Consider the following 25,103-nt stretch of genomic DNA (forward strand, 5'->3'; position numbering starts at 1 on the left):
ACAGCCACTATGGCAAAGGTGGGCAAACTACGGCCCGCGGGGCTGTCCTGCTCGGCCCCTGAGCTCCCGGCCAGCCCCGGCCCTTCCCCTGCTGTCCCCTCTCCCCCGCAGCCTCAGCTCACTGTGCGGGCAGCGCGGCAGGCTCCGGCCGGGCGGCGCGGCTCAGGGGCAGATTTAACAGTGAACACAGGGTGCCCTGGCATGGGGCCCCCCCAACAACAGAGGGCCCCCAGGGCCAGGCAGTTGGGCAGGTCAGCACCGGCGCACCCCCCGCGGGGAGGAGGGGCTGCACTGCGGGGGCAGGGGAGCAGGCGGGCGGTGTGGGTGGCAGGAGCGCGGGGAATGCGGCCAGAGGACTCAGGAGGACACCGGGCGGCCGCGCAGTTGGCCGGAGAGAAGCGACGCTTTGAAGGGGAAACCTCTTCTCTCTGGCCGTGCGGCTGCCCCTTCTCCTCCTGAGTCCTCCGCCCATGTTCGCAGGGCCACATTCCGAAAGGGGATGGGGGAGTCCCAGGGGGGCTGTTAGGGGCAGGGGATCCCAGAAGGGGGCGGTCAGGGAACAGGGAGGGGAGGTTAGATAGGTGGTGGGGTCCCGGGGGGCAGTTAGGGGCTGGGGGTCCTGGGAGAGGGTGGTCAGGGGACAGGGAGCGGGGGGTTGGATGGGTCGGGGGTTCTGAGTGGAGCAGTCAGGGGGCAGGAAGTGGGAGGGGGAGGAGTGCAGGCTGTTTGGGGAGGCACAGCCTTCCCTACCTGGCTCTCCATACCGTTTCGCAACCTCTATGTGCCCCCAGGCCAAAAAGTTTGCCCACCCCTGCACTACGGAGTTCCAAAGGACTACTTCTACTGTAGAAAAATGTTAGCAGTCGAGCGGGTGGCTATTGCTTGATCTATGATGAAATGCATTTTGTTTAAGAAAAAAATATAGATGTCTTTACTCAGCGATGAAAATTTGAAGCATTATAAACCAATTCAAGCTGCTGCCTAGCACAAAGTGAAGCTTAAGCAAAACCACACATTTATGCTGCAACACAACTACTCTTAAGGCACTAACAAATGCTCTTTCCTATCCTCCCACTGTGGTACTGGGAACTGTACCTTTGTGTGTTTTAGCTTCCCAGACAGGAAGTCTGGAGGAGGGGCAATGCAGAAACCCATGTCCTGTTATGCAGAGGCAGTAGGAATTTAGTCACTGAATACAGAGGTTCTCTTTCAAGTACTGCGGGCCCAGAGTAATTATTGAATACCACACCCTCTTCCCCACCGTCTTCATCTCTGAACATGTAGTGATGGTATTACAGGGTGTTCCGTGTTTGCTTTAAGACTCTGACGTTCTCCTTGCAGTCTGCAATCCCCCCCATCCCTTTCATCCATGAGGAATTAGGACTCTGTCTTGAATGTTACCTTATCCCAGCAAGAGGTTTTTCCTACACCTAGCTCTCATCTTTATTATAACCGGAGGTGGTAGAATGAGTCACCTTTGGAGTGTCTGCATTATTTGCACTAAGAGGGCACAGAAGTAAAAAATCCTGCATTCGTTGGAGAGAAAGTCCCAAGTCTACACATTCTTCCATGGAGCGGGCCCAACAGTCAGGTTCTAGTGAAATAAGACTGGTTTGTGGCATTCAGAGCACAAGTTGTTTTCCCAGTCCACACCTACCCCAGTGCTTTGCAAACTTGTTTGTTAAAACAGCCTTCTTAAGATAAGGCAGAACACGCACAAATAGTTCTCCGTAGACACATCAGAACTGATCAAAATCTCTGCTAAAAGAAATGGCTAGTGGAACAAAATAGAGAAGCATTCAAGCCCCAGTACTCAAACAAGACCTCCCGTGCCCTGGAGTTCCTGAGCTAGAGGTCTTTACAAATCCCATGTTATCATGACACTTATATAGTGCATCTTACCTCATCCTTAAGTGCTTTAAAAACTCGCTCATCCGCGTAGAGGAAGAATTGCTTTGTCCACCACTTAAAATGCAGAACAATGGAAGTATGGCAGGGAGAGGGGGTTAGAAAAAATTGATCAAACACGTCATACTTCTGTGGCACCTTCCATCAGAGATCCCAGAGTGCTGCACAGACATGGGTGAACAGGGCTCAAGCCAATGCCCATTCATGGGAGTCTTTCATTGACTTCAGTGGGCTTTGAATCAGGACCTAAATCCTCAACAGCCCCCTTCAATTTTAGATGTGGGATACAGAGCATGGCTTGCCCAAGCCCATGTTGTGCTAAAGCCAAGACACCAGATCCACCAATATGCAATCTCCCGCTCTCAAGCCCCAGTACTCCAAGAACCACCACTGCCAACAAAGAAGGGTCTTGTCCCAATGGACCACATATGCCGGAGAACCTTGCCTGTTGGTGCTGCCAGCTCCTACTCCTAATGTCTTTTCATCAGAAGACCACCAGTCGCCCAATATTCCCAACTCCAACTGTGCATCACTCATCATTCACATCTGACACCTCACGTCTCTCCTTCCTCTGTCAAAACCTAACATTAAATTACTTTGCTTAGAAAGGGGTTGGTAGATCTAAGTCATTGCTATCAATACATCCTTGATTTTACGCTGCAGTGCTGATGCAGGGATAGAAAGAGGGCTGGACATGACATTAGAAAGAGTTATGAAGCTTGGTTACAGTCAATAAAGAGTGAGAACTTGATCTAATTATAGTTAAGTATTTTTGAAAAGTCTAGCGATTTAGATGTGATGCGGAGATAAGCCAACCTCTTTCAGGGGAAGAGGCGAATGGGGAAGGCACACGAGGGGACATTAGGGAGAACTTACTCCATAACTAAAGTACAATGTTTCTTGCAGCTTCCTCTGAAGCCTCTGGGACTGACAGTTCCTAGGTCTCCACTCACTCATTTCCATTCAAGTTTTTCAGTTTGTTATTTCAAAACCCAGTCAGTCACTTAAAAATACTGCATTACTGGCCTTAAAAGTAAACGTCTCAGCCCAAACCTTCCCCTTGGCACAAATATTTTGCCATTTAACTGGCATTAAACTTGACGATGCATGAGGCAAAATAAAATCCAGTTGCTATTTTGATTCTATAGAACCGATAGCAAAGGAGACATTTTAGTCAGTGCTCGTGTAGCACCCTTCATCTAAGGGCTTGGCTACACTTGCAACTGTAGAGTTAAGTTAAACCAGCCTTCGGAGAGCGCAGTAGGGAAAGCGCCAGTAGCGTAGCTAGGGGGGGTTCAGGGGAAGTAGCCGCTTCCCCTCAGTACATTTTTCAAAACCGGCCCCTGCCGGGCCACCGCTGGGGTCCTGCAGGCAAGTGGGGGGGCAGCACGGTCGGACTCCAGAGGAGCCATTGGGGGGGGCGGCGGGCGTGGCCAAAGGAGCAAAGCGGCCGGGCTCCTCGGCCATCGTGCCCCACGCTCAGCGCGGCCCCAACATCGCCGCCGCGGCTGCCTCCTGCAGCAGCTCAGGGCTTGGCGGCTGAGCGCTCTGCAGCTGGCAGGCAGATCCCCTCTCCCCGGCAGCTTCCTGCTTCCGGGCCGAGGGAAGCAGGAAGCTGCCGGGGAGAGGGGATCTGCCCACCAGCTGCGGATCGCTCGGCCGCCGAGCCCTGAGCCGCCGCAGGAGGCGGCCGTGCTGAGCATGGGGCACGATGGCCAAGGAGTCCGGACACTTTGCTCCTCTGGCCGCGCCCGCCGCCCCCAAATGGCTCCTCTAGAGTCCAGCCGTGCTGCCCCCCCTTGCCTGCAGGAGCCCAGCGGCGGCCCAGCAGGCTCCACTTTTGAAAAAATTGCTGGGCTGCCCGGGCGAGGGAACCAGGAAGCTGCCGGGGAGAGGGGATCTGCCTGCCAGCTGCTGCCCGCCCCACTGCTCCGCTCCCCCCAGCCCCCAGGAGAAGCGAGCAGCGCCCGCCCGCCACCCCTTCCCCCGTGCCCGCCCTCCCACGAGCCCCTCCGAGGGGGGGGCACAGCATGGCCGCAGCGTGGTCGGAGGAGCCGGGGGGGCCCACGGAGCGGCCAGAGGAGGAGCCAAGGGGGGGGGGGCGCCTTATTTATGATTGCTCCCCCTGCACTGAGAAGCTGGCTATGCCACTGGAAAGCGCTCCAGTCTGTCCACACTGACAGCTGAAAGCGCACTGGCGTGGCCACATTTACAGCACTTGCAGCTGCATTGGGAGCAGTGCATTATGGGCAGCTATCCCAGCATTCAAGTGGCTGCAACGTGCTTTTCAAATAGGGGGTGGGGTGGAGTGTGATGGAGTGGGGGGGGGGAGGAGAGTGGGTTTTTGGGGTGCTGAGAGTATGTCAGCATGCTGTCTTGTAAATTCAGACCTCCCTCCATCCCCCGCCTCTCACTCACTCACTCAAAGCAAACATTAGCTGTTTGTTTTTTTCCTCAGACCAGATAAGCAACCGGCACTCCAAAACGGAGCTTTGAAAGGGCACTTCCGCATCCCGAGTTCACAACAAAGACAAGAGAGGCCACTTCAGTTAAGGGGATTATGGGACATTTCCGGAGGTCAATTAGAGCGTTGTAACGTTACTTCTCGTTTACACTGGCACGGAACCGTCTCACCCAATACACAACAGCTGTTAATCCTCTCGGGGAGGTGGAGTACCAGGAGCGCTCCAGCCAGGGAGTCAGAGCACTCTACGTGTCTTGCCAGTGTGGACGGGGAGTAAGGTAGAGCGCTCTGAGAGGCTTTATTGCAGTAGAACGTGCAAGTGTAGCCAAGGCCTAAGATGAGTACTAGAGCATTTTACAACAGAATATACAGGATCCACCACCGAGACAGCGACTTCTGGAGTAGAATGAAGCATCTGTCCAAAGTAATGTTAAAGTTTTAGGACGGAAAGCAGAGACTTAGTGAATATAAACCACGAATAGAATCTCAATAAGCACAATGCTGTTCCCAAGCTGTGATTTTGGCAAGAGGCTAGCATCAACATGCCTAGTCTTGCACCGAGTACCATGGGATCGTCTTCGAGACACCTCTAGCTCGCCAAGGAACGGTTCACTGCCAGTACCAAGGAAGACATTCCACCAACAAAGGGCATGGCTACACTCGAAACTCCAAAGCGCTGCTTTGAAGTGCGAGTGTGGTCGCAGCGCCAGCACTGGGAGAGTGCTCTCCCAGCGCTGCAGGTACTCCACCTCCACAAGGGGATTAGCTTACAGTGCTGGAGCACTGTTTATACTGGTGCTTTACAGCGCTGTAACTTGCTGCGCTTAGGGGGGTGTTTATTCACCCCCCTGAGCGAGAAAGTTGCAGCGCTGTAAAGCACCAGTGTAGCCATAGCGATAGCCATCACCACATTGCATGGGAGACCTCCAAAAGCAGAACCAGGTACAGTGCTGGCCCCACCCACTTAATCTACAGCCAGACACAGTGTGGTCTGTAGATTTGACAAAGGTAGCCATTATCGTAGTGTTTTTACAGCATCTTGGTACATGTTTTGACTGTAACCCCTCTTCATTAGAGTATTTGATAGTTTATCCCAATACACAGACCACATATTCGATTCCTTTTCTAGTTCTTAAAAAAAAAAAAAAAAAAAAAAAAAAAACAGACTACTAACCTCATTTCCCTAGCAATTTTAGATTGGGTCTCTCTGAAAGGAGGACTAGTCCAGAGCATGCAATATTTGAGATCATTTTACAGAATTAACCTTGGAAACTGGTGGGGGGGGGGAAAAAAAGAAATCCCTCATCCTCCCCACTCCCACTGGCTGATACCTGCAAATGTTTTGGTCACCAAGGGTCACAAAAAACAATGACACATTGAAATGTTCTTCCTGGAAGTTGAGCGGCCCCATAAGTAATTGTGTCCTGGAACTAAAAACAAAGCTACAATGCACGTGAGAGGCTGGGCAAAGTTCCAGGCATGACGACAGAATCCAAAAGGTATTTGATATTTGGCCTAACCCTGCAACAAAGCTACACCTCGCATGTTTCCATCCACCACAGTATGTTTATCTTACCTGACTCCTAAACCGCTATTTATTTCTGGTAGATATAAACCTCTCTTGCTAGAATTAAATTTGCTTATCGAGCAGTATGAAATCAGTCAGAATTCCAGTTACCAAATTCCTAGGTAAAAAGACACTGAAGTTACTGCAAATATTTTCCATTGATGCAAGACATTAGCTGCTGTTTTCCGAAACTATGTGGTATTTACATAAGAGGGATTTCACAATATTCATTACCCTAAGTATACGTAACTTTATTTGCTATGCTGCAAGTTAACCTGATTATTCTGTTTATCCTTTTCCACTCATTATATTTCATCATTTGGCAAGCATTCAGTTATGATAGAGATTTTCAAAAGAGACCTAAAAGGTGTTAAGTGTGTAATTCCCATCAACTTTCTTTGGGATTTGAATACTTAACTCTTAGGTGCCTTTGAATCCCGTAGATCCAGTGACTGAAGAATATCCAGTGTATCTAAAAATCCCAATGGCCATAATTTTCAACTGCAGGCCTCTTATTTGTGTGCTCCCATATGAAGTTTTAAGTCATGTGTTTACTGAAACTGAAGTCTATGGATCAGCAGTGACCACGTTACTGGTCACGATTCATCACTCACCAAAATGATGCAGTGTGACTATCCAGTTGCAGAACAGAATGATCATGTTAACTGCTATTACACATGTTAAAAATAATAATATAATATATGGAGATATACCTATCTCATAGAACTGGAAGGAACCCTGAAAGGTCATCGAGTCCAGCCCCCTTACCTTCACTAGCAGGACTAAGTACTGATTTTGCCCCAGAACCCTAAGTGGCCCCCTCAAGGATTGAACTCACAACTCTGGGTTTAGCAGACCAATGCTCAAGCCACTGACCTATCCCTCCCCCTTCAGGTTAATGAATGCTGTTAAGTCTCTTAAATATTCCGATTGTTGCTGGTTTGTTTGGTCTTTAAACCAGCCTCTTCCAACAATGCAAAATATCTGCAATGAAGTCCATGTCTCCTTTCCCTGAGATCTCCCCCACTTCTGTGAACAGGAATTCTGAAATGTGATTCGATCAAACCAAGCTTTCACTAAAATACAGCAGGTTTCTAAAAGGAGCTCAAGCTTTGCACTTGAGCAAGGGATGGTGATGGCATAGTTATAAATACATTTGATACCCACAAAGATCTCCTCCAACATTCCCACATCTCATCTTTCTGACGTGCCACCTATCTGATCCAACACATAGGTATTTCTTTACACATAGCTAACACCAAGCTTCCGGAATGTGACCTCATTCCAGCATCTCAGCACCACAGAAGAGAAAGTAGTCTAGTCCTGTTCCAGGAGGAAGGAAGAGATCTAAGTATTGGTTCAGAGAACTGCCGCGCTTCTGCCTCCAACTTAAATATTCCAGTTACACTATAGGGGAAGAACAATACTATTGCTAGCTCAGACAGGGGTTCTGAAGCAGAGCTGGCTTTCAAGGGCCTCTCTATTCTGCCAAACCTTCTGCGCCTGTGGATCATGCAACATGACACACCCAACTAGGGCACCAACACTCTCTGAAGATGGGGCCAAACAGTTTTAATCATGTCACTGGAGTGTCATAGACCCCTGTAAAAGTCAGGGTTACAACCACCAACGTGATTTAGTTTAGTATATTAGAGAGGACTAAAGTGGCACATAACACAGGCAGGTTCTTTCTCCCTCTGTGGTGAAGTTAGTGCTCGTGAAAGGTTCTGAGAGCCCTGGAGAACAAAGTTTATGTCGCTACAGAACAGTATGCACAGAAGTACCACAAGCTCCTCTCCTCCAACCAAGGCATTTCAAAACTGCTCCTCCAACCAAGACCCCATTTCAGTGTCTATCTAATCCTCTGCCTCTCTGCCAGGACCGCCTCTCCCGTTGGCCCTTATGGTATTGGTGTCTGGGGAAGACTTCACTTCTAGGCACTGGACAAACTCACTCACAGAGGCCATTGAATAAACAGAAAACTAGGACACCAGATTTGAGCCAGTAATATAGACATAAAAAGGTTGCACAGCCCATTACCGTGAGCCATCCAGTTCCCCTTTGCATTTTTCCTTTTTAAAAGGAACATTAGTCTATTATTACAACAGAGGAAGAGCATCTTGTCAGCCCTGCATGTTTCAGGAATACAGAAGTGACCTAAACTTTCCTAGAACAATATTAGTCCTTCAGGGGAGAGGGGCCTTGGGGCTTATCCTGCCCTGCCCTTTGATACCCACTGCCCATGGTTCTAGAATTAACTTTCACCTACGCAGTGAACTCCTGGATCACTTTAACAGTCTTACCATGGAGTCACAGACAGTTTCCTTCGGCTCTGCAGTCTGTCTTGCCATCCCTTGCTAAAGAGGGATTTAGTGATAACTGATCACCCCTACCAAAAGGTCACAAAATATTCAGGTTACTTCTAGTCCCAAGGGACCAATCACGTAAACTTCAGAACAATTTGTATCTCAGATCCCACACCAAAGACAATACCTGTAGCCAATCCTGTAATAAACTAAATAAAGATTTACTAACTAACTTTTTGTTGTTGTTGTTGTTTTTCTATTTACAGGTTCGAGCAAGCAAGCATATACACACACACACACAAGTGAATTATCATTTACAGTTCCTAAAGATGACAGAATTGTACCAATGTATCAATTCAAAAAAAGTCTTTCAGGTTGGACCCAGGGATCACCCCTGAGTGATCTAGTTTAGTGTCTCTGGCCCCTGTGAGAGTTCAAACAGCCAAGAGATGAAAAAATGTCTTGTGACTTTGTTTAATCTTTTACACTTAGCCTTCCAGTTAAAGCGACAAGCATCCTTGCACACAGCATTTCCAAGGTGAGAGTGGCCCTATACTTTGTATCATGATGTTCCTTAAATGGCCCATTTAATCTTGATGGACCTCCTGAATGGGTGGGGGAGACAATTCCCATGCCTGGGTTCACAAGCTCAGAGCAAAGATTTCAAAGTTACAAAGCAAAGCTTACATCTTTCCTTGTAATGTCTCTATTCCATGCTACAAATGAAGTTAATACATGCAGCAACTCACAAGCCTCTCAGAATAGAAACACTAAAATACATTATTATGTATGTTGAACAAAATTACATAGGTGAGCTGCTTTGGTTTCCAGCTATGAATTTGTCAGTTCTCAGCGAATTCCTATGGGCTTGGCAAAAGCTGGCACTTTTGTTTCACCAATGTCCCCCTCTGATAGAGTTCCAGTCTGAAGTAGCTCTCAAGTGCATTGGGTTCTTTTATCTGTGATGAAAACATTCACCTGAACACATTCAGCGTTCATTAGAAGGATGCTACTGCAAATCATCAACCAAAATAGAAATTTGATAATGCTCAGAAAAGGAACCAGTAATTAAACCAGTTAAAAGTTTAAAAAACAAAAACAAACAAAAAAACCACACCACACAAACCCCTAAGATACAAGTTGCATTAAAATCAGACCAAAAGACGAGGCATCACACACCCCTCACTTCACAGTCTTCTTAACTTGCATGCTCCCATCGAGTTCTTGCATGAAAAGTGTGTCCTTTTTAATTCACTCCTATCACGAGGGTGAGGATGGTCTTGCGGTTAAGGCACAGAGACTGCAGGGAACTGGGTTCAATTCCTGGCCCTACCACAGACTTCCCACATGACTTAGGGCACAGGTCCCCAAACAGTGGGGCACGCCCCCTTAGGGGGGCACAGAGGAACATTCGGGGTGTGCATTGGGATCTGGGCCAACTGTCACGAGGGACAAGGAGGAGCGCCAACCAGCCCTGCTCTGCCACAGCCCAGCTCCTGGCCCCAGCCTCAGTCCCACTCTGGGGGGGGAAGACAACCCTGAAAAGGTTGGGGAACCTCTGACTTGGGGCATGGACATATAAAGTTTGCCCTATCTTTACCATGGGGCTAACACTACTTCCTTTTCCCACCTTTGGCCTTGAATGGCAAGCCCTTTGAGGGGAAAAAGGGCAGTCTCTTACTATGTGTTTATACAGTGCCCAGGGCAAGGGTGTCCTCGAAGTGTAATATACCAGTGAGTGTGTGTTACACGCCCCCCACTGGGCCAATCCATAGGGCATAGGAGTTATTACAGCCCCCAGCTATGGGGCTTAGGTTCTTTGCTGTAGCAGCTCATGCTTTTAGCTCTGACAGTCCCTAGTTCAGTGGTTCCCAAACTGGGGTTCGCAGAATGTTACAGAGGGTTCGCCAGAAAAATTTCACTAATGGCGGACAGAGGACCCTGGGCATTGGAGACAGCAGGTGGGACCCAGTTGCAGGGCAGACACCCCGAGCCCCAGAGAGAACGGGGCCGGGCAGTTGGGGCTGGCAGCCCGAGCCCTGCCCCCGTCAGCGGGGGAGCCGGCAGCCTGAACCCCAGTGCTCCACGCAGGGCTGGCAGCCCAAACCCCAGGAAGAGCGGGGCCGGGCAGTTGGGGCATCCATCACACTGAGGAAATTTAAACTTAAATCCCTGAAAATATTCATTTTTAGGAGGGGGTTCACGAGATTTCACAGTTTAGTGAAAGGGTTCACGGGCTGTTAAAGTTTGGGAACCACTGCCCTAGTTTAACCCCTGTGCATCGGCCAAGAGGGCAGCCGCCACACCAGCATTACTACAAATCCAAGTACCATAATGTACCATTTTAAGTAAATATTTAGGGGCTGTCTCAAGTTGGAGAGTTTTTAGGTGTTTTAACGTTACATCTTTAGAAAGACCCGAACACATTCTTTGAGTTTATTTTCCTCTTAGAAGTGAATCCATGGGAACTACTCCCGGCAGGGGCTCTCTGAAGGAAAACAGAATGTTAAAGCTTTACCACAAAATAAGCTCACCGATTCCATTCCTTAGAGGAAGTTCCTGCTAACTTACCACATTCTTACTCCTAACAAGATGGCTTTTTCGCATGCCAGGATGACAAAGCCACCAGAGGATTAGTAGCAATAGAGGTCACTGGTTCAAATCCAGCCCAGTTAGGTAGTAATGAGGTTATTACCTAGGGTTACCATTCGTCCGGATTTCTCCGGACATGTCCAGCTTTTAGAGTTAAAAATAGCGTCCGGGGGGGAATTTGTAAATGTCCGGATTTTCCCCCTCCTCCCCCCATGCAGAGCGCGCGCAGCTAACAGGGCAGCCGGCCGGATGGTGCCATTTACATGGGGCTCTGACAGCCAGAGAGAGCCCCTCCTCCACTTCCCCCTCCTCTCCCCTGCAGCTGAGAGCACTCCCTCCCTCCCTCCCTCCCTGCATTCGCAGATCACCAGCCGGCCGTTCGCACCGGCAGTCTGGAACTCTTCCCCGGCATGCTGGTCTGAGTGCCAGGGTAAGGGGGCCAGGGGGTTGGAGAAGGGGCAGGGAGGTTCTGGAGGGGGCAGTCAAGAGACAGGGAGCGGGGGGGGGGCTTTCTAGGGGAGGTGTGGATAAGGTTTTGGGCAGTCAGGGTGGGGGGGGTCTCAGGAGGGGGCAGTTAGGGGACAAGGAACAGGGAGGCTTAGGTAGGGGGTGAGGTTCTGGGGGGCAGTTAGGGGCAGGGGTCCCAGGAGGGGTCAGTCAGGGGACAAGGAGCGGGGGGACGGTTGGGGGTTCTGAGGGGGGCGGGAAGTGGGCGGGGCAGGAGCGGGGGCTAGGGCAGGACGGGGGCGGGGCTCCTCCCATCCTCTTTTTTGCTTGCTGAAATATGGTAACCCTATATTACCCTCTTGCCTCGGAGTACGTCTACACTGCAATTGGACACCGGCAGCTGGCCCATGGGGCTGTTTAATTGCAGTGTACATGTTCTGGCTCAGGCTCCAGCCGGAGCCCAGACATCTACACTGCAATTAAACAGCCCTGCAACGTGTGGGGCAGAGGGTATGCAGGGTTACATGCCTACTCCCAGATTTGGCTCATACGGAGCATGCTTGTTGAAGTTGGCTGCCCTCACTCTGTCCCGTCCCGCCTACCCTCCCCATTGGCACGCATGGATCACCTTTAACTTCCCAGATATAGATTGGAGGACATGTGCTACTAATAGCAGGGTGGCTAATGGCAACAAGGATATTGAGGCAGATATTCAAGGAGGAAGGGATAGCTCAGTGGTTTAAGCATAGACCTACTAAACCCAGGGTTGAGAGTTCAATCCTTGAGGGGGCCATTTAGGGATTGGGGCAAAAATCTGAATGGGGATTGGGCCTGCCTTGAGCAGGGCGGGGGGGATAGACTAGATGGCCTTCTAACCCTGATCTTCTGGGGGGGGAGGGATAGCTCAGTGGTTTGAGCATTGGCCTGCTAAACCCAGGGTTGTGAGTTCAATCCTTGAGGGGGCCACTTCAGGATCTGGGGCAAAATCAGTACTTGGTCCTGCTAGAAGGCAGGGGGCTGGACTCGATGACCTTTCAAGGTCCCTTCCAGTTCTAGGAGATGGGATATCTCCATTATTTATTACCACATCCAAGGTGGAAGCCAAACTCAAACTGCTCAATGGGACTAAATCAGGGGCCTGGATAATCTCCATCCAAGAATATTCAAGGAACTGGCACATGAAATTGGCACATGAAATTGCAAACCCAATAGCAAGGATTTTTAATGAATTTGTAAACTTGGGGGTCGTACTTTATGACTGGAGAATTGCTAATATAATTCCTATTTTTAAGAAGGGGGGGGGGGAGAAACGGTCCAGGAAATTACTGTAAGTTTGACCTCAATTGTATGCAAGGTCTTGGAACAAATTTTGAAAGAGAAAGTGGTTAAGGATATAGAGGGTGAATGGTAATTGGGATAAAATACAACATGGTTTTACAAAACATAGATCATGCCAGACCAAACTGATCTCCTTCTTTGAGAAGATAACTGAGTTTTTAGACAAAGAAAATGCAGTAGATCGAATCTACCTGGATGGCAGTAAGGCATTTGATACAGTTCCACATGGGAAATTACAGTAACTCCTCGCTTAACGTTGTAGTTATGTTCCTGAAAAATGTGACTTTAAGCAAAACAACGTTAAGCGAATCCAATTTCCCCATAAGAATCAATGTAAGGGGGGGGGGGGGGGCTAGGTTCCAGGGAAATTTTTTTCACCAGACAAAAGACTATATTTATACACAGGATAAGTTTTAAACAATTTAATACTGTACACAGCGATAATGATTGTGAAGCTTGGTTGAGATGGTGGAGTCAGAGGGTGGGATATTTCCCAGGGAATGCCTTACTGCTAAATGAACTCAGCTGAGCCCTCAAGGGTTAACACATTGTTGTTAATGTAGCCTTACACTCTACAAGGCAGCACAAATGGAGGGAGGGGAGACAGCATGGAAGGAGGAGTACTTTGACCCCACTCTAAGTACATTGCCTTTTTAAGTAAATCAGGACATTGAGACAGCAGCTGCCTGCAAGCTCCCTCTGTCCTGAGCTTCCCCTGCTCTATGGAGAAGGGGTAAGTGGGTGGCAGGAGCAGGGGGGAGGGGGACACCCTGATATTAGCCCCTCTCTTTCCCCCTTCCCCACCCCCGCACAGCAAGCAGGAGGCTCCCAGGAGCAGCTCCAAGGCAGAGGGCGAGAGCAGCACATGGCAGTGGGGGGAGGGACAGCTGAACTGCCAGCAATTGCTAGCCTGCTGGGCGGCTGCCGCACAGAGAACTTAGGGAAACGGGGAGCTGATAGGGGGGCTGCCGGTTCACCCTGGTTCCAAGCCCCCACCAGCTAGCTCCAATGAGCTGCTCTTCCTGCAAGCAGTGGACAAAGCAGGCGGCTGCCAAACAATGTTATAAGGGAGCATTGCGCAACTTTAAACAAGCATGTTCTCTAATTGATCCGCAACGTAACAATGAAACAATGTTAACCGGGACGACTTTAAGTGAGGAGTTACTGTATTAGTTAAACTGGAGAAGATGGGGATTAATATGAGAATTGAAAGGTGGATAAGGAACTGGTTAAAGAGGCGACTACAATGGGTCATACTGAAAGCTGAACTATCAGGCTGGAGGGAGGTTACTAGTGGAGTTCCTCAGGAATTGGTCTTGGGACCAACCTTATTTAACATTTTTATTACTGACTTCGGCACAAAAAGTGAATGTGTGCTAATAAAATTTGCAGATGACACAAAGTTGGGAGGTATTGCCAATATGGAGGGGGACCAGAATATCATACAAGAAGATCTGGATGACCTTGTAAACTGGAGTAATAGAAATGGGATGATATTTAATAGTGCAAAGTCATGAATTGAGGGACCAAAAAAGACTTTTTCCTATAAACTGGGGATTTATCAGTTGGAAGCAACAGAGGAGAAGAAAGACCTTGGTGTAGGCTCAAAATTAGGCAAAGGTTTCTAACCACCAGAAGAGTAAAGTTCTGAAACAGCTTTGCAAGGGGAGCAGTGGGGGCAAAAAAAAAAAAAAAACCTAACTAGCTTCAAATCTGAGCTTGATAAGTTGATAAGAGGGGATGGTACAATGGGACTGCCTACATGTGGCCCCTTGGCAACTGCCAGTACCAAAAATCCTCAACTGCTGGGGATGGCACACTATATGGCGAGAGCACTGAGTTACTACAGAGAATTCTTTCCCAGGTGTCTAGCTGATGGGTCTTGCCCACATGCTCAGAGTCTAACTGATCACCTTATTTGGGGTCGGACAACAGCAGGGCTACCATATATCCAGATTTCCCCGGACATGTCCGGCTTTTCGGTCTATAAATAGCCGTCCAGGGGGGATTTTTAAAAATGTCCGAGATTTCCCCCTGGCAAAGCACCGCTGGGCACCCAAAGCCCCTTCCCGGCTCCCTCCATCCCCTGCAGCCTTACCACGCTGTCCGGCCCCGCAGCTGTCTTCCCCCTCCTCCACTCCCCTGAAAGCTCCGCCCACCTGCTCCTCCCCCTCCCCTGCTTCCCGCGAATCAGATCTTTGCGGGAAGTCTGAAAAGAAGCAGGGGCAAGCAGGAGGCAGCAGCAGGTAAGCTGGGGCGGGGGGTGCGAGGAGGAGAGCTCCGGGGAGGCGCGGCCCGGGCCAAGCGGCACCTGGCGGCCCCAGCCCAGTTCGGGCCCCAGCAGCTCCAGCCCCGGCCCCAGGGCGATTCCTGGGCTCTTTAAAGCCGGCCCTGGTCAGGAGACAGGGAGGGAGGGTTGGATGGGTCAGGAGTTTGGGGGGGAGGGCTGTCAGGTGGGCAGGGGTGTGGAGAGGGGTTGGGACAGTCAGGGACAAGGAGCGGGGGGGGTTAGATGGATCTGGGGGGGCTAGCAGGGGCGGGGGTGTGGAGAGGGGTCGAGGCAGGCAGGTAGCAGAGGGGGTTGGATGGGTCAGGAGTTCTGGGGGTCCTGTCAGGGGGCAGGGAGCAGTTGGATAGGGCATGGGAGTCCCTGGGGATGGGGGTGTGGATAAGGGTCAGGGCAGTCAGGGGACAAGAAGCAGGGCGGCTTAGATAGGGGGTAAAATCTTAGGGGGCAGTTAGTGGCAGGGGTCCCAGGAGGGGGCAGTCAGGAGACAAGGAGCGGGGGGGGGGTTGGCAGTTCTGAGGGTGGCAATCAGGGGGTGGGAAGTGGGAGGGAGTAGATTGAGCGGGGCAGGGGCAGGGCTAGAGCAGGGCTCCTCCCCCCCAGTGTCCTCTTTTTTGCTTGTGGAAATATGGTAACCCTAGACAACAGGTGCTACTCTGTGGCCTTGTTTCACAGTTCTCTGGATAACTGGGTTTGGGAGGGGCTGAAAGAGAAGTAGTGAGCTTCTTCTCAGAGTGAGAGCAGGGGGGGGAGAAAAGAAGGGGGGGAAGAGGAGGCAGGGGTGTGTAATTCCAAATCTGTCAGACAATTACTAAATAGGAGGCAGATTTGTAAAACTAGTCTCTTGGGGAAAGTCCAGGGTTAGCACCCACCCAGTTGCTGGTAGTAGAGATCTGAGCTTCCCACTAATGCTACCCCTAGCCCTTGATGGGGAGCCCCCATCCCACCCCTTCCCTGGCAATGCCCTTAATGTTATCATCTTAGCTTCCCAAGCGTGGGACAAACTAATTTTCCTACCTCAGGCTTAAGGCAGAGCCATTAACAGCCAATTAAAGGACAACTGTGTCACATCTAAATAGATATTACAATGCTTAAAGCTACGTCAATGTTCTTTAGGGTCACACACAGAAGCGCTGGTTTGCCATCTCAGTGGAAAGTGCAAAGCACATTCATTATTGTTCCTGCAGGCTCAGCAGGTTGTAGCCAGGCAGGACACGGATTCCTAACACAGACCCCCTGCACAGATCTGCAGTATCTACAGGAATGGGGGTACACACAGGGTTGGCTGAGACAGGCGGACAAGTCCCCCATATGATCATCCCCCACCATCAAAGCACCTATGCCCCCAAGCAGTGGGAGTGATTTTTCATTGACTATATTAAATTTAAGGCTACATTTAACCTAAACTGACATGCTCCGTTAACAAAGGCCTCCATAGTACTTTAAATATAATCTTCACACACCATCCCTTTAAAAAGATGGGCAAGTTATCCCCAAAAGACAGAAGGGTAAAAAGAGAGAATCAGAGTTTTTAGAAGTAGCCACTTATTTCTGATGCCCTAATACAAGTCATCTTGTGCCTGATTTTCAACAGTTCTAGGGACCCCCTGGCACCCATTGACTTCAGTTAGAGTTAAGTGTTGAGCACCTCTTTAAAAAAAAAAAAAAAAAGAGAGAGAGATCCTCGAGTGTCTCAGTTCAAGTCTAAAAAAATAGCGGTACTCAAAATTCAGGGATCAGTGGCTTAACTTCACACGGTGATTCAGGTGGGTGGCAGAGTCAGGATTAGAACTCTGGCCCCAGCCCTGAGTTCAAACAGCTACAGCACGGTGCTTTTGCAAGGGCCCTCAAACTTACATTTATAGAAATGCTAAAGAGTGCACTTCTTCATGCACTCGGGGCTCTAGTTGTACTTGTCCCAGTCTCTGTACTTTTCAGGGACAGCTGTGCATGGATATAGTTGAAGTCTCCAATGCCTGTGGAGCTATTTTTTTTTTTTTTTTCTGTGCACAGCAAGAGTTATCTTCCTGGTTATCCACACAAGTTTGTGTTTAGCCAACAAGCATCCATGCAGCAGTGGTGCTATGCATGATCTTGTGATGTACCGAGAAGCAATTTGCTTTCAGGCAATGTAATGTAAAAGACACCACTGTAAGTTTATACCCAGCATGTTAATATTTGAACACACAAAGCTGTCTTACCTGTAGGATGTTAGAAGGATGTCATTAAATCATAACCCAGATCTGAGTAAGGCAGCACCTACACCTGGAGAAGGTAACCCAAGTTAGCCAGTACCTTGACAAATGACAGGGTCCGAAAGAGAACCTCTGGCCAAAATTTTCAAACCTAGTGCCTAAAGTTAGTCTGGAAACTGCAAGTGTTCAGCACCTTATTAAGATGAGACCATTTCTGTTTCAGGAGCCTCACTGTAGGCATGCAGATTTGAAGACTTTGGCCTCTGGCGCTAGGTTTCACAAAGGGGACAGAGATGCACCTCTACCTATGTGAAACACCATGGATCTTTAGTCACAGCTGGTTCAGTTGTCAGGTTTAAGTCTCATCCAAAAGAGATGCAAAGTATTAGTGGATAGATTGACATGAAATTCCCACACTTGCCTACAGAGGTAATCACCGTCATGCTGGGCAACTGCTTCTGAAACCTCACTGACTTGACACCTTAAAGAAACTTCTCTCCAGGCTGGGCTTCCTTCTAGATTAAAGCATGAAAGGGGAGATAGAGAAGAGACCATGATTTCAGAGGATGTATCCCTCACCCATACCCTCTGGTCACCAGAAACATATCCAGGGGGAGGGATAGGTCAGTGGTTTGAGCATTGGCCTGCTAAACCCAGGGTTGTGAGTTCAATCCTTGAGGGGGGGCCACTTAGGGATCTGGGGCAAAATCAGTACTTGGTCCTGCTAGTGAAGGCAGGGGGCTGTACTCAATGACCTTTCAAGATCCCTTCCAGTTCTAGGAGATATCCTATTTTATCTTTCAGAAGAAAACATATCAAAGCATTGGATAAGCCCATTATAATGTTTACAGATGAACACTTGGGGTATGCAGGAAATATTTTAATGCAGAAGGAAGAAAATTTTGATGGATGGATAAGCAATACAAATCCTTTGTACTTGTGTATCTCCTTCCATCCAAGTGTCCCAAAATGCTTTACAAGACATTAAACCCCACAACGCTTTTAAGTATTATATCCCCATTTCACAGATCGGGAAATGGAGAAAAGGGTATATGGATAAAAAGCAAGTGGGGCCATCGGTTCTCAGGACCTCGGGGGAAGGGGGTATCAAACAACATCCACAGTTAGGGCCAGTCTTTCAAAAGTAGCCTCTGACTGACTTGTGCAAAGTCACGCTGCCAGTCTGTGTCAGAACTGAGAACAAAACCTCCTCTTAGGTTCTTAAGTTACACTTTGCTCATTAATTGTAGTAACCAAACAACCAGATCTCCTTGTTCCTGGTCTTTTAACCAGATTTCCCTTCTCTCCCTCCCACACCAAAAAACTGATCTATTGTATTTCCTGTGATTGCAGTTTCATAGTAAACACCATCACGGGTACCAGACTCAGGCAGTTTTAGATCAGTGAGTGTGTCAGTGATCACCCAGATTAATAAATACAAAAGAAGTGGCCTGAGACCTAATCTATTAGAGTGCCTCATTGTAGTACTTGGAAATTGGAACACACAGAAAACCCATCTGGTTAATTTAAAAAGACAGACACTTTAGAAGGGGCCACTGCACCTAAAGGAAAATGTAGTCTTCGCGTAAGTGCTGTTTATGCCTGATGCATTCCCTCATGTAATTCAGGAACATATACAAGACCCACCTATCTAAAATCAGCATTACAGAATCCTTCTGCACAGTGTATCACACCTGGGACCATAAAGAACAAGGTTATTTAAATTTCTGCTTTGATTTCTTGCAGGGAGAAGGGGGGGAAGGGGACAGGCTGTGGCACAGTTGCGATATTTATAAGTGCACGGTGCCAGTAGCACATGCCCAGAATTTAAGGTTTTGCAAAGAGAAATAATGGCAATATTTTTTCATTTTATGGAGTTTGTTTCTAAAAACGTGTTCTCCTACCTTGAAGGTCACACATTGCATCATCCTAACAATAGAGGCGGAAAGTGAAACTGACCAGTTTAGCATCACCAGTCCAGAGCAACAAAATAGCAAAATAGTAAACAAATAGTAAAAGCGGAGAAGAGTACAGTAGATCAGAGTTATTTCAGCTGAAATCACCTAGACCCCAACCAAGCAATCCTGCAGAACCCTGTGCCCCAATGGGGTAACTTGCAGGATCAGTGCCTTGAAGTGTAAACAATAGGTAGGGCTTTCATATATAAACCATGATTGCACAGAATCATTTCCAAGCAAGCACTTGCTATTTCTAAATAAGAGAAGAGCTTTCAGTGAGGCTCTGCACAGCTGCAGGGGTCTGGCAGCACAGAGCTCATTGCGGGATCGATGCCTAAATTTGTGGTCTGTCACCAGTACCACCTCCACAAAAACAGAGGGCAGGGCGGAGAGGGTTGGGGATCTTTTTTCCCTTCCTACATACACAATTAAAAAATAAATAAATAAAAATTGATACCCTCGTAGGCTTGATCCTGAAATGCTGCCAATTACCTTCAACTCCCATCAAATTCAATGACACAAGGCAGGTGAGGCAATCTCTCTTATCAAACGTGTGAGTGTGAGTGTGTGAGAGAGAGAGAGAGAGAGAGAGAGGGGCGCTCTTGAGGTCTTACCAACAGAAGTTGGTCTAATAAAGAGATATTATCTCACTCACCTTGTCTCTCTAATATCCTGGGACCAACATGGCTATGGTTAGAATTCAGCATTTAGCACCCAAACTTCAGGTGCCCCCAAAGTTAAGCAAGAGATTATTTGCAGATTTTTCACATACACAAGAGGAGGGGAGGGTGGAAGATTCACCCTTACACAGAATCATCCTTATACACAATGTAATTGACGTCTGAGCGGACAAAGCAGACAAACCTAAAGCAACCGCCAGGTACCTCTTCAATTGTGTATTTATTAAGGTTTATCTTGGAATGCATTGTACTTAGTGTGGAAAGGTTTACGATTGACCCCTCCCCCCCACCCCAAAGCAATTCAAGAGGAACCTAGTTTGAATATCTTCAGAAAAGCACATTTATCTTGAAAGTTTTTCTTGCCAGGAACATTATAAAAAATATTTTAAACCACATATTAAAGAGATGAGGTGGCTTGTGTTTTACAGTATCAAGCAACGATAGGATATTAGTCCAAAAAGAAAAAAAAAAAAGAAAAATCACAAGCAGTGGTTCAGAATGGGCGGGGGGGATAGAAGAAATTGAGAGCAAGTGGCTTTAAAAAAAGAACACAGCAAAACCAGGTATCAATAGTTTTCTCCAGTCACTATTTAACACAATCTCCTGTTACTATAGACAGCCATTTAGAATTCCCTTACAAACCCTTCCCCCGCTTTACGTGCTCGGTACCATCAGTGTGTACTTGGTACTGTTCAAAACAAATAGACAAGGACCCTGTCTGGAAGGGAGTGTGCTTGGAGCAGGGGACTGGAAACCAGATATGCTGGGTTCTATTTCTTGTGATCTCTAGATCACAATGCGACCTTGAGAAGGTCAATGAAATTCAGTTCTGTCTCTTACCTCCCTTGTAAAAATGGAGACTCTCTAATAGGCTTAATGTTAGCAAGATGAAAGGTGCTATGGAACAGGGTATTAGCATTTTAAATGAACTGGTTGGTTTGTGTAGCACTGTCCTCTTCTGACCAGAATCAGAGAGATCAACATTGGGCATAGCCCCTATACCGTTAACCTCTGCTGAGGTTTTCCTGTTACTCCTCTGCTTTTGAAGCAGGAGAATCAGAGTTCTACCCTTGCAGGTGATTTAGTGTGGCTGTGGCATGCACTATAGTGATAGCATTGAAATCCCAAGTGACCACAGATTTGTTACATCATTAACAAATGATGGATTGTTCCTGCCAGCTAGCCTTAGTTTTAAAGCTACAGTGTGTACATACATAACTAATGAAGCATTGGTTTGGAAAAATAAGAGTGTCCACAAAGAGTTACATGGACACTGTATATCAATGCAGGGAAAGGAAGAGCGATGTACTTGTTTTAGACCTGAAATATAGTATCACAGCAGAGCCTCTTGAAGGAGAAATATGAGCAGTGTCTGACAAGCCTCTAATAAATCGTCTCAGTTAATCACACTATCTTTTGGATAATGAGTTACCAAAAAAAGGGCTAGTTATTAAAACCCTTTTGGAGGGGATAATGGTTTCACTAACTACATTTAGCATCAAATTGAATTCCAAACCACACCTTGCACACATGTGCTATGCTGGACATCAACTGTTGGAGAGAAAGATAGGATGTTTGAGGGCAGGGAAGGGGAGGGCAGATAAAGATGGATAAAGGAATCATTCAGAGTCTGATTAACATCCCCAGCAGGTGCATCTGCTGCATAAAAGGCCACACTTCAAGCAGCAATGGGCACCTACCTGACAGAACAAGACACTTGCTAATGGGAATCTTACCTTGTTCGGTGTTAACCAAATCCACACAATAGTACAAGTTAGAAAAAAAAACTAGGGCAATTCTAACACACAGTTATTTATAGAGGATGGTAAATATTCATGGCACTTTCTATAAAGTGAAAGAAACAAATAATCCTTGGCCCACAGAGCAGATGGAAGATATCGCATCTAATCATAGTCTTCATGGTCCAAAGGAAGAATTTCCCATATAAATTAAAAGTTAGTTTCAAAGAGCAAGCTGCTGAAATCAGACACCAAATAAAATGTATTGGCCCAGAATTCATTTAATTTGTGCTTCTGCAGTGAATAGCAGTGGACAAATCCTTGTCATTTTGCTTCTTTACGCGCAAAGAATCTTTTCTTTTAAAGAAGTGTTTTGCACAGCTTGAAGGAGATACCCACTTTAAAATTAACTACCTTACAACTGATCGGATATGCACATTTAAGAAGTGGCTTCTGATTTATAAAGAGGCTTTTTACAGTTGAATTACTACTGTTTGATTACCAGTTTGAAGCAGACTTCAAGGCTTGACAGTGCAAGTGAAAGACATGATAAAAATAGCAACCTCTTCCCAAATTGTGGAACAGCCACAATGAAAGTGGATAATGACTAGATGGTGTGTTAATGGATTGGGTTGTGTGTGAAGGGATGACCAATATACCCAACAATTCAAATGGAAGGCAACTCAATATACACCAAATCTGCCAATGACTAGACACTCTAGATGCTAATTGGTAGGTATACTATCTACAGACTAGTAATTTAGGTAGTGGTGAATCTAAACCACAAAGCAAGGTAGAACCATCACACTTAATCTGATAAAGACACAGTGTTTAATGCTATCCCAAATAGGTCTTTAAAATAAAAACAGCCCTATTTGCAGGTTTTTTGGACCCAGTACTGTCTACATCGTCTGAAGTGTGACCACACTAGTCTAACCATATAACTGCATGGTGGAACTTTCTAACGTAGACAAGCCATTATAGAGAACTATTCTGTGAGCTCCCGTTATTCCTTTGTAGAGCTATCAATCAAAAGCCAGTACAAACAGAATCAGAACTAATCTTTAAAGTTTCACATACGGCATCTTACTGCCCAACAGTGTGCGCCTTTCGAAGCATTTCAGATTACATCCATATTTCCTTTCCTCCCCTTCCCCACCAGAAAAACACACAAGCAGACAGGATATATAGGAGTGATTACAAATCAAGTTATTTGCTCTACGAGTCTTTTTCTCCTAAAGATAGGAAGTGTTGCAAAAATCTGAAGAGGACAGATTTCCAGGATTGAAAAATCCTGCTTTGCCATCTGGTCCAAAACATCTGAATCTCTGTAGTTTTAATGCCAGAAAGTGCTAAGGCAAAGAGTTGTCAATGCCTGGCAGTCTATTCACCAAGAAGTAGAGAGGGATTGCAGAGGGGAGAGGAGAGCAGGAGGTGTAAATAAAACAAATATTCTCCAAGCATGTATCATTCATTCCCAAGCCCCTTCATTCATTCTTGCTTCACTCCCTTTCAGAATTTCCTCCTTTTCTGGTGCTTTCTTTGCAAAGACGGCAAAAGGCCATGGATTCTCCTGCACATTTCCCCCCTAGCAATATAAATAAAGAATAAAGGAGATTTAATAAAAACAAAGCTAACCCCCTGGAAGGTGTCACCAGGCAAAGACATGCTGTCAGACTTATTAAGACACTAGGGGAGGTTTCTAATTGTCTGCATTGACCCAGGATGTTCCTCCTGACTAAACTAATGAGGCTGCATTAATCTACCTCAGGCTCGAGGATTTTGCTGGCTCAGGATTGCAAGACATGAGATAACCCCCTATCCTGAAAAATACCACACACGGCTCTGGAGGGTGCCAGGGCAGTGCAGATGCTGTCATCCCGATAGCAGTGTTGATGTGAACACACACATACCTAACACGTCGTTAAAAACAAAGCCGGATGCAACCCAGATGAAATGTAATGATCACAATCTGCTGCTTTACGTACCCCGGCACCCGTGAGAGCAATCCTATAACCCCAGACTGGGTGCCCCCTCTCCAGCTGTGCCTCTGGCATCCATCCTCATTAGGATTGACACAAGCCACTCGCGATTCGGCGTGAAGCCCCTCGTGCCCAGCCCGCGCGGGCAGGAGGCACCACCACAAACTTTGGAACGGCAGAGAGCAAGGAGCGGGGGTGAGTGTCGTGCCAGGGGCTCCACATCCCACTGCCACCCGAATAGGGCAGAGAGAGCCACCCCCCGCCCCTCTCCATGGGATCCCACCTACCAACCCCTGGATAGGGGGGAAATGTGCAGGAGAATCCATGGCGGGCAGGGGACTGGACTCGATGACCTCTCGAGGTCCCTTCCAGTCCTAGAATCTATGAATGTCTGAATAAACCCCAGGGCTGCCCTGCTAAGCCAGCTGCCAACCAACGGGGCTTGCAGCCCATCTCGCTGGTCCCTGAATAAGGGGCGGCGCACGAACACCCCCGCCCAGGGGTGAGCGCCCCATCCAGGGAAGACTCCTCCAAACACACCCGGGGGATCTGTCCGTTCCCTTCCTCCCGCAACCCTGCTCCCCAGAGAGCTGCCGGGGTCGGGGAGAGGACGCGGGGGAAGGGGAGAGAGACACCCGGTGTTTCCACGCCCGCCCTCCCAGCCGCTGGGCAAGGGGATCACACGCCCAGATGCATCCCCGGCGGTCCCCAGCGGCTTGGCAGAGGTGTGGGGGGGGAGCCGGATCCTCCATCGCCCCCCGCCCCCGGGCTGGCTCCCTTTGCAGCGGTCCGCGGCGCTTACCTGGGGAAGCCACCAGCTCCGAGCCACTCCCAGCAACTTCCAGCGGCCGGTCCCCGGCCGCGCGGCGAGAAGTCCCCCGGGGCTGCCCGGCTCCTCCGGGGACTCGGAGCCGTGCAAAGCGGGGAACCTGCCGCTTCCTCCCCGGCGCCGGGGCGCTGCGATCGGCGCCTCTCCAGGCGGGGGCCGGCGGGGGCCGGAGCAGCGGCAGAGCCCGCGGGAGGAGGAACCTGCAGCCGGCAGACTCCGCTCGCTCAGCGCCTCCGCTGCCCGCACAGCCTCCCCGATGTCATCCCTCGGCAGGAGCAGCGGAGTAAAGCGGCGAGCTCCGCGCGGGCGAGAATGAAACCGGCTAACTCCGCCCCCGGCTGAACCAGACAGGGGAGGAGGCGGGGCTGCCCTGGCTACACCCAGCCCCGGCGGGAGCCCGGGCCGCGCAGGGTCACACAGCCTGGGCTGTGCACCCCCACCCCCCGCCGGGAACCCCGGCAGGAAAGGGTCACAGCCTGGCATACACCCTATCCCTACTGAATTCAGGCAGGAAAGGGTTACTGACTCAAAACCTGCTAAAAGTGCAGGTAGCTAATCTGTAACCACCAGGCATTCTGATCCCCGTGACCCTCATTCCCCCCACCTTCAGTAATCTGTTAGGCTCACTCGATTCACCTTGTCTTAAATTAGACCCTGATATTGCAAACATTTAAGAACATATGTAACTACTCATGGAGCAGCCCCATAGACTTCAGTGGGAGGAGTGATGTAGGTAAAGTTACACAAATCTATGTGTTTTTAGGTTTGGGGGCCTCAGATCGTAAACAGGTTGGGACAGGGACTGTCTCTT

The 25,103-nt window shown here is 48.5% G+C and overlaps 1 protein-coding gene across 3 annotated transcripts in view; it reads right to left on the bottom strand.

Moving 5' to 3' along the window:
• The window catches only part of GDPD5 (glycerophosphodiester phosphodiesterase domain containing 5), a 327,641-nt gene extending 303,286 nt beyond the window's left edge, over nucleotides 1–24,355 (bottom strand). For all 3 annotated transcript variants that reach the window (XM_054015849.1, XM_054015850.1, XM_054015847.1), the window contains exon 1: nucleotides 24,266–24,355. The gene's annotated coding sequence lies outside the window, so the exon portion shown is untranslated. The remainder of the gene's footprint in view (nucleotides 1–24,265) is intronic.
• Nucleotides 24,356–25,103: the final 748 nt, after the last annotated feature.

This window comes from Malaclemys terrapin, chromosome 1, assembly GCF_027887155.1.
Source record: "Malaclemys terrapin pileata isolate rMalTer1 chromosome 1, rMalTer1.hap1, whole genome shotgun sequence".
NCBI classification, from domain to species: domain Eukaryota; kingdom Metazoa; phylum Chordata; order Testudines; family Emydidae; genus Malaclemys; species Malaclemys terrapin.